Source organism: Oxyura jamaicensis, chromosome 3, assembly GCF_011077185.1.
Source record: "Oxyura jamaicensis isolate SHBP4307 breed ruddy duck chromosome 3, BPBGC_Ojam_1.0, whole genome shotgun sequence".
Lineage (NCBI taxonomy): Eukaryota > Metazoa > Chordata > Aves > Anseriformes > Anatidae > Oxyura > Oxyura jamaicensis.
This window is the reverse complement of record NC_048895.1, coordinates 81,493,741-81,505,947: the sequence shown is the minus strand read 5'-3', so window position 1 is coordinate 81,505,947 and position 12,207 is coordinate 81,493,741. Positions and strand designations below refer to the sequence as shown.

Here is a 12,207-nt window from a genome sequence, read left to right as displayed (position 1 = left end):
GGACAAATTCTGGCTCAGCAATATAAACTACATTAAATGCAGCTATTCCCACTGATTTCACTCAATCTTGCCTAAGTTTCTCATATATTTCTTAGCTGAGATAATGTATTTCCATGAGAAATGAATTGGGTTGATGTGAAACAAATAGTCATTAGTGAAGTTTATCAGTCACTCTGTCACAGTTAAACCTGTGGATTAAAAAGAGAAAAGGAGATGGAGAAAGACTGATCATTAATGTCAGTGCTTGTTTATAAAAATTGAAATAAGGGAGACTAACCTAAACTCATGTCAGACGAAGGGTTTATATGCTCTCATAAGATTATACAAATATTTATAAACTTAAATTTATTCAACTTGTGCGGTAATATTTTATGTGCAGCCAAGTGGCATTCAGTCAAATCCAACATGTTGTTGATTACCATGTTTTTAATCATCTGCTGGAAAATTGGTTGTAAGTATTTTCTGAGGTTTGGTACCACAACACTGATCCTACCTTATGGTTTATTCACATTTTCAAAAATAATAATGCTATTGCAACTTTTTTTTTTTTTTTTTTTTTTTTTTTTTTTTTAAATCCATACAACACTGGAAAGCTAAACAGGACAGTGCAGTAATGAATTATGAATACCCTGAAATAGTTTTTGTAAAAAGCTAAAAACAGGTCTTCAACTTCTGCCAAAAAATACATAAATTATCTTAAGTCACTGATGAAACTTAGGACTGTTTTCTTGGTATCCATTTATATGAATTGTTGGAGTATTTAAATTGCAATTGCCTTTTAATGTGCAGAAATAGATGTCTGCAGGGTCTGATAACCAGAGAGGGACCTCCTAATACTTCTTTCAGAGAGACTGTGAGATCTCTGTCCCTGGAGATATTCAAGACCTGTCCAGACAATGCTGGACAACCTGCTGTAGCTGATCCTGCTTTGAGACTGGGTCTTGGACCAAGCAATCTCCAGAGAGATTCCAAACTTTTTATTTATTTCTTATTTTGTGATTCTGTTTATTACCGGTTCTAACATGTCTGTTCAAAGTTTGAGGCTGCTAAACTTTAACCCATAGCCAAAATAGTATTTAAATTCCTTTACAGAAAACCTTATTAAAAAGGAAAAAAAAAAAACAAACAAACAAACAAAAAAAAAAAAACACCACTTTAATTAGTCTTTTTTTTTTTTTTTTTTTTTCCTCTGCCCTCTATTCTGATACTGCCTATCAGTATTTCTCCCTTTAAGTGGGATAATGTCTTTCAAAGTAAATGTCATTTGTGATGTTTCCTTTGGTCAAGGATTCATTTCAGAAGGGTAGGTTTCTGCTTGTGCTGGTATCTAGTAAGAACAGTTGTGGAGAAGGTGATAGAAAATGCAAATAAAGGAAAGAAGTGCTGTGGAAACCAGAGACCTGTATTTTATAGGAGCTGAGATTTTGATTTGATTTTTGTTTTCCTGCTGGTTTGGACTAAAGCTTCACACTTCAAAATTGAGAAGAAAAGGAAAAAGTGTTTTTGTTTGTTTGTTTGTTTGTTTTTGTTGTCAATCAAAATGTTTCATTTCTGTTTTGTTCTTTTAATTATAACCTTTTACATAGCATATACTTCACCAGACTTAGAAAACAAACCAACCAATAAAAGCACAATTTAAAGCATACGGAAATAAAGGAAAACGCAGAATTCTGCAAATATTGGAATAGCATGACTTAATATGTTTGAACACTTTCCCCTTTTCTCCCTTCAAATCAGAATCCTGATAAAATTGCCACATTGTTATTAAGCATATTCAGGTCAGCTAGGGTTGTGTTTTCCAACAAATCTGTTTTTTGACAATATCTAAGATACAGTGCGGATGGAGAACTTGGGAGACATGGTCTTTGGGGATAGCTTGGCTGCACTTTCACCATATTACTCAGTAAAGTGCCTCACCCCTGATATCTGCTTCCTTATTCATAAAATATGGATAACAGCAGCTGCCTCTGTGAAAGCTCTTGAGTAATGTGATAGAACCCACCATATGTAAAAAGAGGTTCTTCCACTACCACAGTCAACCTGTGCTTTATATCAGAAACTCTTTGGAAGCAAACACTTTTCTTAAGAGAAGTCCACCTTTGAGAGCTGAGAAAAATCAGCCAATGCTTTAAAAAGGAGATACCTGAAGTTATATGTTTAAATATCTTTTGAATGCATGTAGATGGCCTACTTCCAGAAGAGTTTTTCCCCCACTAATATCTGTGACTGCAGCTGAAAAATGAATTATTTATATAGACTATCTAAATAGTTATTTAGTTCTTTTAAAAAACAAATTAACAAACAGGTATATTTAGTTAATATTTAAATGAGAATTTTGTCCTTTGTGATGTCTCTATGGGTCTAAAATAGTCTAAATGTGGGATCTTTCTAGCCCTAGTAGTGCAGGGAATGAGTTTCACAGAGAAAGGTACAGAGGTGCCTGGTGGGACAAACTGCACCAGAACTGGTCACAATGCTTCTTCATCACATATTATTTCTGGTATCACTGGAAGGTACTGGAAAAGTCCAGACAGACTGCCTTTCACTTATAAATTGATGTGTTTTTTTTTTCTCAATGCCTAGCTGTGAGCACCCAAAATGAGGAATGAGGTTATCCCCCACAGTGAATGTTTTTCCATCATTTTTATCCTTCTGCCTTCCCAATTCAGTTCCAGCTGTCTCTGTGTTATCTGTCCACTGCTCCTAGGTCTCCTCATGTCACCAGAAGATCATTAGGCTTTAGCGATTCCCGTCACCTCATTACTCCCCTGCCCTTCTGGCTGCTTTGTCCATCCTGCAGTGCGGGAGCCTCTTTCTGAACTTGTCATAGTCATAGACCCTTGAACACAAGGGATCACAAAATTTGTGATTACCTTTCTTTCCATTGCTGTTCTTTAGGAGTTTGACCTCATCCCTCCATTATATGGTAACTGACAGTTATCCAGCACTTCAGGCATTTACATGACTGTGGGCATGTGGTGCATGCAGGCTCCAGCAATCACAATCATGGTGCTTTCGATATTTGTTAAATGCCATCTCAGCTCTTATAATAGCAAAGAGTTGCCTGGTAATTATCACAGTCACAGAATTGTAGGGGTTGGAAGGGACCTCCAGAGATCATCAGGTCAAACCCCCCTGCCAAAGGAGGTTCCCTAAAGCAGGTTGCCCTGATGGGTGTCCAGAAGGGTATGAAAGAATTGCTTATTCTCTTTCCTGGTAACAAGCACGGCAGCTTAAGAACTTAAGAGATGCTCTTCTGGGTCATTTTACCTAGTACCATGTCTCCAGCAGCAGAAAATAGTGAATCCTCAGGGGAAGATATCAGAGCAAGGCAAATGTACTGGCAATTGCCCCCAGGATTTCATTTGAGCAATAGCAGTCCTAGGCACCTCATGAGCTAAGAGGACATAGATGGTTTGCAATGATGATTCACGGCTTTTTTTTTTTTTTTTTTTTTTTTTTTTGAGCTCATTTATACTTTTCACCTTTTTGACTATGACAATGATATAATTGCACACTGTACAGAAGAAGTACTTTTGTTGAAACCTGCTGATAGATGAATTTGCAGGATGTACCTGTTTTCTTATATCAGAAAAAAATAGTAAATGAATTATTCCTGTTCACCTATGCTACTGTTGATTTGCTGAATTCTGAATGAATTTTGTCACTCTGTACTTGTCTCTCATATCTCCTTTCACCCCTCCATCTTCCAAAACAGAGTCGTCATCTACCACAGTTTGGCTGGCTTATTTATGCAATTTTACAAAACTGCAAATCTTAATCAATTGTTATTTGTATATTTATCTCATAAGTCACAAACAGTCTGGTTGCAGTAAAAAGTTTAAACAGTTTCAGAATTTGGGTAAAGTGTAAACAGAGCTATCTGAGTATGTGTATTTTGTTCCTCACTGAACCTGTATTTCATATGCTTGTCTTCTAAGACTGCCATTGCCCAGTCAGAGATCAAAAACTGTACCATGCAATTTAAGCAGCCATTAGTCAAAAAACCTTTTGACAAATTTCTCCTGTTTCTAGGACAATTTTTTAGGATATTTTCATTTCAGAATTTCAAAATTAAATTCAAAGTTTTACATGCTTCTTCAATTTCAATGTTATTCCTTGACACAAAAGCAGAGTGTGACATACTACTTGGCACTACTATTTGTATCTACACCTAGAAAGTGTTAAGGGCAACTATTGCACTATTCATTATTTTTCTGCCATTTTAAAGTTACAGATGTACACCATGGTTTGCTTCTTTGCATCAGGAATAATCTCTGCCATCTTTATTTACTTTCAAATTCTTTTAAAACCATCCAGAAACACTCTTCTTTGAGCTATTATTATTATTATTTAGTATTGCTCTGGATTTCAGCTGCCATAATTAGAACTGCAAATTTGTCTTGCAGGAACCCCATATGCAGAACTTCAGTACTCAGTATATAGTTATTCTCAAGTGCAAAGTTCAAGCTTTTTCTGGAAAGATTTTAGCATATGTATTTACAATATAATCAGTTCACTGCAGCTGTCCTGCAGTTTTATACTGTGAACAAGTGAAGTTGTCTCACTGTGCACTAATGGAAAAATTCTTGCTGACATTATATTGAGTGTAAAGAATGTGCAAACCCATGTGATGTGAAGGGTTATTTATACTTTGCCATGTGCTATTAATAGGAGAACTGGGTAACATTTGGTTTTAACGATATATGAAATCACTGTCCCTCTCAAATCAAACGTCTTCTGTAGGTAATTGCAACAACAGCACAGCTGGACTTCTGCACAGCCTGAATCCCTGTGCTGGCTCTTCTGTGGTTCTGAATGGTCACAACAGAAGACATCTATTGCGCTGCAGTCAGCAAGGTCAGAGGAGTCTTCGGCTCACCCAGGTGTTTTCACCCAGGGGGTCCTCAAACAGACATGTAGCTCTGGGATGCCTTAGCTGTCTTGCTCTTGCTGTTCCACTAATTACACTGACAAGACTTCCATCCTCGATGTTGGGAACAGCATCAGGGCACATGCAGGCACCTAATTTCAGGCAATGCAATCTTGAACCAAATCCTCATTTAGCTGTGGGCAGTGTGCATGGTCTGCCTCTGAGCTACTGACAGTGGAGAAAAGCAAGCATTTTTTACTGTGAAGTGACTGTAGATTGCTGACATCTAGATTAGAAAGTGAGCAATTGTGCTCTAGAAAATCTTGGTGGATTTTTTTCCCTCCCTCCTAGTTATATGAGGGATTTGGAATACGTTTCTTATAAAACATGCAAACATTGAATCAGATGACTCATACATCAAGTTTCTAAGATTTATATATTTATTTATTTAGTATTCCATAAGACATATAGTATGCTCAGCAGAGATCTCTAAAATGAATGGAACTGAAAGACTGCTTAAGTGTCTCTTCTAAAAAACATATATAGGTGGAGTATTTGGAGCCTGTAATTTTTTTCTGTATTGAGATGACTGTTCTCAGTGTTTCGTTTCAATGTATTTGCAGTTAAAGAGTGCAATCTGGATACCATCTGATGCTGTTTGGCAGAAAGAATTAGAAAAAGAGCTTTGTATCGTTGACTTTAAACATCTTGGCGGTAGGTCCACAGGTGTTCTGTAATTCTACAATACTGCAACCAAGAGATCATAAAGTGTGATTAGAGGAAGAGGCAGCAGAAAAAAAAAAAGGAAACAAGTTTCTGAATCAGCCTATTTTAACAACACTAATTCAATGCCTGTGATTTCTTTTTCTTATGATAATAAGCACATTAAAAGCTACCTATATGCATAAAATCTCGTTGCCAGTGATGGAGAAGAAACAATCCTTCCTGGGAGCTTTTATTAGCAAAGACATTAAGCAGTTCCTTAGCAGGAAGGCTCAGGCAGTGCATGAGCGCTATGCTACAGCACTTGCAAGATAAACTTTCCTGTTTACATTTTTACTATTACAACCTAACCATGACTGTTGTCATGCATGCAGGTTTAATAAAAATTAGCAATAACTTTTGTAACCCAAGGCCTGAAATGACAGTCTGTAAAGAGATACCTTTATTAGTTTTCCATGAGTCATAACATTTATGTGGGGTTTAATCTGTTATTTTCTTTTTCAACCAAAAAGGCTTCCAGAAAGTCATCTTTTATTAGAATAGGTTGTAACATGAAAGTAAAGGACATTCTGCCTGACTTTCAATTTGTCTGTATCAGGAAAAATAATGAAAAAAATAAGTTGTTTGCATTAGGAGTGACAGCAGATGACATTCATTTAATCATGAGATAAATAAACTAAATACAATCTCAAAACATTCTCAGAGGGTGGTGAAGCACAGAAAGCCTAAGGGAATAAAATTAACTTTCCTTTATAACAGTCATCCTTTTAACAAGAGACCATAGGCTCTTTTTGTCGTTGTTGTTAGTTTGTTTTTTCTCCCTGCATTTTCTTGCTCGAAGACTCCATTTGTTTTATCTTGGACATAGCCCTGCTGGATGTCAAATGTGAAATTCCAATGCCATCTTGCAGATGATGGTGGCAGCATCATGTACTGTTGTCCCAGTCTTTATAAGGGTTTGTAGCAACCAGCCTCTGCCATTAACAGTAGGATTTTGAACAACCTTATCTGACACCATCCCACCTGCTGTCTGCTTACCTACATCAGTGCTGCCAGGATCAATGTGCCAGGGAGAGTTGTCTACAGACAGATATTCCCATTACTTCTTCTCTAGACCTTTGTATGGGACAGCAGAGGTGGAAGGTGCCATTTGGGATGTAAGATCCTTCACCATATGATCTAAAATGCTCTTCTGAGAGCTTTAAGTCAAAACAGATGTTGTGGTTTCCAATTCCTTTATCAGGCTGCAGCAAGTACACCAATATACAGAAGTGAATTTTTAATAAGAATAATTTTCAAATTACCATTAACTTCTACCTTAACTTCTCTGTCTGTGGCTACTTAGTCCCAGTTAACCTGTTACAAGACTTAACCCAGATATCCTTCAGGTGATAAGTTCTTTATGCAGCACGGTTTTTAGCCTAGAAAAAGCAAACCCAAACTTAAAAGACTTTGACCTTCCTTTCAATGAATGATTGAAACATAACAGCATACCTGGACCTTGACACTGTGGCTGGTAAAATCAACAGCACTCCTCTTATTGGAGCAAAATCAGGACCTTGTTACTCAGAGGGGAAAAAGAAGTTGAAACACAATTATGCCAGGTGATGTCACCTAAGAGTCATATTCTTAAACATATCCCTTTATGTTCCACCTGAATTAGAAGTACCTGCTCCCACTGACCAAATAACTCATATTCTTTTAGCGGGAAAGACTCTGCAGTTCTAAAATCAGTCTTTCAAATAAGCAAATAAGTACATATTCATAAAGGAATATCAGAGCTCTGCCTTTAAAAGGCAAGCACACAGAGAGCTAAAAATTGCTGTGAAAGATAGCAAGGAGACTTCAGTAAAGACAGCTCAGTGGCCTCCAAAGTAAATGAGCTACAGGCTGGACAGTGCTGCATGACACATCCCAGCCACCACTCCAGGCATGCTGCTGGCAGGCTTCCCAACAAGGCACCAAAGCAGATTCAGGGGGCTTCTCTCTTACGGGATCACTCCAAGCAGCATCTTTTAGGCAGATGGTATCAGTGCTGAAAGCTGTGAAAGACCCTCTGTTGGATACAAGCACACCAGGGAACATGAGCACTTATTTCAGGGGACTGGTACCTTTTTTGGGGTAAGCAGCATCCCCTCCCACTCTTACCTTGCCAGACCCCAGGAGAAATATATGGTAAAGGTAAGGTATTACCCAGGGGAAATGCATGGCTTGGTAGCCTGGGCACTGCAGGTGCTGCTGCTGCATTGACGTGGGTTTTATGTATTTTGATACAGAAATTAAATAAAGCCAGAGCTCGTGAATATCTCTGTGGTCTCCTACTAGATGACTCTGGGCAAACATTTGTCACTGCAGAAACCTAATCATGAAGACCACAGGCAAATGTTGGTGCTGCATAACTGCTTGCAGTGATACAAGCTTTACTGTTTCTCCCCCAAATTAGCAGGAGTTCAGTTTGAGTTATGGTCTTGTGTATAGGCATTAAAACAATTAGCACCCTTCTGCTCAGATATCCATGAGCCAACCTCCTCACCAGGCCTGCACACTGGAGCATTTAAGAGAGATGCAGTGTATTTACAAAACAGAGCATGGTCTCTTCATCTCCTGACTGATCTGATGACAACTTTGCTATTGCTGCCAATGTTTTAAAAATCTGTTGGTTTTCTTTGCATTAAGAGGCTTAAACAGTAATAGTTATCTAAGCCACTGGTTTGCTCTTTAAAAATTAACAGGAAAATATTGTAAAGGGAAAATAACTCTTTTCTGCCTTCTCTGATGTGCTGCCAAAGGCAGTGACTTGTCATTGACCTGGTAGAGCTGTCACCAAGACCTATTCTCACCCCAATCCTTGCAGCAATATGTAAATTACAGAACATGAAACTTTTGAGACCTCTCAAAAGGCAGTGGCTTTAGATCCAGTGAGAGAGAAAAGGTTATAAATTGCCTTGTCTCATTAGTATCTTGTCTTCAGCTGTTTACACAGAGCTAGGAGAATCTTTACGCAGGGCAGACAGTGCCATGAGTATATCATTCTCTCAGATGCTTACAGTCCAGCCATGGACTCATTTGGAGGAAAATCGGACATTTCCCCATGCCTCCTCCTCCTGTCAGAGGGCTCATTGGTGACTTCTCACAAGCAGCTGTCATCTCCTTTCTATGGGGGCCAATGGAGGAGAAAGATTTCTGGTTCATTATTCATATTTACCACATAGCATTGTTTTTCCATTGACTTAAGATCACCTTGCCTATTAAAAAAAGAAAAAAAAAAAAAAAAGAAAAAAAAAAAGCATGAACTATTAACTGTGCAAGAAGTGTGGGCTGAAGCATGTGTTTTTTCCTCCTACGGTAGTTAAAGGAAGTAATTCTCCAATCAATCAGAGTGCTAAATATATTGAAATGGTGCTGATGTTTTATCTCTTCCAAAGTATTGTGAATATTTTTATTTTAAGACCAACTAAAATAAACAAATTAACACACATCTAAAGCTTTAAGTCCAACTTATCTTCATTGGCAGTGTGGTATACACAATTATTTAGGATGCAAGAAATATAGTTTCTTGTTCCTATGTGCATGTGTTTAATCCAAAGCCCAAGGACAGTTTCATCAAGTAAAACAGGGCTACTTCAGCAGAAAACTGAGCAGGTGCATAAATTACAGAGTTGGAATAAAATCTATGTCCTACATGTTCTGGGATTATGATGCGGCTCCTCCATTAATCTTCTTTAGTAATTAGCGTATAGGAAGAATTCCCTTCCAGAGGTTTGTCACAGAATCACAGAATCACAGAATTTTCTAGGTTGGAAGAGACCTCAAGATCATCAAGTCCAACCTCTGACCTAACACTAACAGTCCCCACTAAACCATATCCCTAAGCTCTACATCTAAACGTCTTTTAAAGACCTCCAGGGATGGTGACTCCACCACTTCCCTGGGCAGCCCGTTCCAATGTCTAACAACCCTTTCGGTAAAGAAGTTCTTCCTAAGATCCAACCTAAAACTCCCCTGGTGCAAAAATCAGTGTTTCACTGGCTTCCTGCTATGTGAGTTATGTTTGTGTGCTTCAATAGCAACGTGATACACAACAGGAATAAAGAAGACAGGATCGGGATCCAGTATGTCCTTTATTTGATTTAAATTTTATTTTCAGACTTTTAACTCAAAGATATGTTAAAATTTGACAAAAAGAACCAAGAGAATGTAAGCCTGAACAGCAAGGCTAGGACCAACCCTAGTGGTTTGTACAGGTGAGGAGACAAGGATCATGCTTAAATGTTATTTCTTGGAAATCATTCCTGAATGGTGGAATGACAAGAAGCAAATGAAACTGAATCGGATGAAAGAAGAGAAGAGGTGAAGAGACCAAATATGTCAATGTCTATGATATGTAGGGCTGTATAAATTGATCGTAAGGTGAAATATACCTTATTATATATTAATATTCCATTAAATTCATATGGTATGGCACACAGTATTCAGTCCATCAGCACTTGGTTGTAGGCACTAGCTGGGACTATGACAATGTAACCAAAGGCTACCACACCACCACTCAGGCAGGTCCTGTGCAAAGCATGACAGCACCAGCAGAAGGGCTGCAGGGAAATAAGCGGACCTAGTTGTGGAGACATTTGGACCTCAGCCTCTAGCACCGGTGGAGATGCAGTGCAGTGCTGCAGGAGACGGCTTGTGTGGAAAATCTTGGTGAGCCCACTCATGAAAGTGGGCAGAAGGAGACATACTTTGAGCCAGGACCCACACTTGGTGGCACCCACACTCACCAGCACCCCACACAGGACTTCAGTCCTGAGGGGCCTGTAGGAAATGCATGTGCCTAGTTGCTAATCCTCTTCCTTAGCATGGCACTTACAGACAAATGTGAAGCTGAACAGCTCCCATAGTCCTTTATCTGTCTGGTCTCTGCATGGATACCCAGCTCCATTCTGCTGTATGGATTTGGCTCCATATGACTTGTTCCACAGCATAAGCCCCCATGGATTTTGGCCCCATGTCTCCGAACAAGGAGTTCATCAGCTGTCTACTGACGCAGATAACTTCTACCTCTGGCAACTTTCCAGATTCCACATTCTGGAGCACAGCTTTAAGGAAGAGACTGGAGTGAACAAACAGTCTGTTCTTCTCATATGTTTCTTGGAAGACACGAGCTTCTAATCCCACAGATTTGGGCTGGTGTTCCCTTCTGGTTTGATTGGCTGTAGAGGACCAGAGCACTGCTGGGACCACCGGAGGGCAGGGAAGGACATGCAATGGATCTGCCTCTGCCTTTGTGGTATACCTCTGGAGACCCTCCAGCAAAGTCATTGGTGTTACGTCTGGTTTTACGTCTTGCAATGAAAAAATGTATTTCAAATACATTGAGTGTGACCCAACCTTGTATGGTCACACACACCAGGAGTAAGGACACATTTCTGCTGAGGACGTTTTTTCTAACTATAGCACTTGTTGGGAACTGCTGACAAAGCTGTATGCTCCTGAGACTATATTTTTGTCTCATTGTTCATTGCAAGGAAGATGCCATCTATTTAGGAGGCCAGCTGGAAAGGCAGGCTGCTGGCTGGAGGACAGCTATTTTGGTGTCACTCCAACCCCCATACCTCCATTCTTTCTGTGGCTGTGGACACTTTGTTGGTTAGGCGGTACACCTGGTGCTTTCATACAGCACCAACAAGTTGTAAGGAAAAGCCATAAATTGTATAAGTAAAAGAATTTTAAAAGCCTGATTCTGAATCCAAGCAAGACCAAGGTTTTATTTCTTTTTTTGCAGCAATAGTTCACTTTCTATCCTTGCTCTGCTACAAAACTGGACAGATGTTTATGACAGTCACAAAAAAAGAAAACTAGGGCAGGCTGCACCAGGACGTCGGAGAAGCTGTTAATATGATTTTATGTTGTTATTCTGAAGGGCATTTTCTGCTGCTCTCAGCACAATATTGTGACTGGCCTTTGCAAGATGGAAAACATGATGTATTCTTACTTCATCCTAAATAACAGTGCAGCCAGTGTAAGAACAAATCTCGGGAAGGGCAAGCAACTCGCAGTTTTTGTACGTGCAAGGAAATTCAAGCCTTAGACCTACAAGAGGGCCAAAATGCCACCTAGCAAAAATGTCACCTAGCTTCAAAGTGTCACCTGGCTTTGAAGTAGGAAATGGCAGCTCTGGTAAAAGCAGCCTCCTCTGGGAATAGCAGGAAGAATGGCCCAGCAGGGTGAGCAGGGAAGATGGGGTCCCACAGGACAAGAGAGGACACTGTGGTCCTGTAGGACAATCGGCCACCAGGGAAGCAGGAAGGCCAGGTTGGCTGAGAGATGGGGTGTTCTCTATCATGAGGCTTACAGCTCTTTTAAGAAGCAGAGCTCTGAAAGTGCAGCTTCCATGAGATGGTACACCACAATGGAAAAATGCAATTTAACATTGCATGACCCAAAATAAAATGCTTTAGGTCAGTCAGACACAGTGAATCAGCTAAAAGTGATTGCAAATGAGAAGAGAAGAGAAGAGAAGAGAAGAGAAGAGAAGAGAAGAGAAGAGAAGAGAAGAGAAGAGAAGAGAAGAGAAGAGAAGAGAAGAGAAGAGAAGAGAAGAGAAGAGAAGAGAA

At 39.4% G+C, this 12,207-nt stretch overlaps 1 long non-coding RNA gene across 2 annotated transcripts in view; it reads right to left on the bottom strand.

Moving 5' to 3' along the window:
• Nucleotides 1-6,110: 6,110 nt before the first annotated feature.
• Nucleotides 6,111-12,207, bottom strand: part of LOC118164880 — a 26,295-nt gene continuing 20,198 nt past the window's right edge. For both annotated transcript variants that reach the window (XR_004749712.1, XR_004749713.1), the window contains exon 2: nucleotides 6,111-8,841. This is a non-coding gene — a long non-coding RNA (uncharacterized LOC118164880). The remainder of the gene's footprint in view (nucleotides 8,842-12,207) is intronic.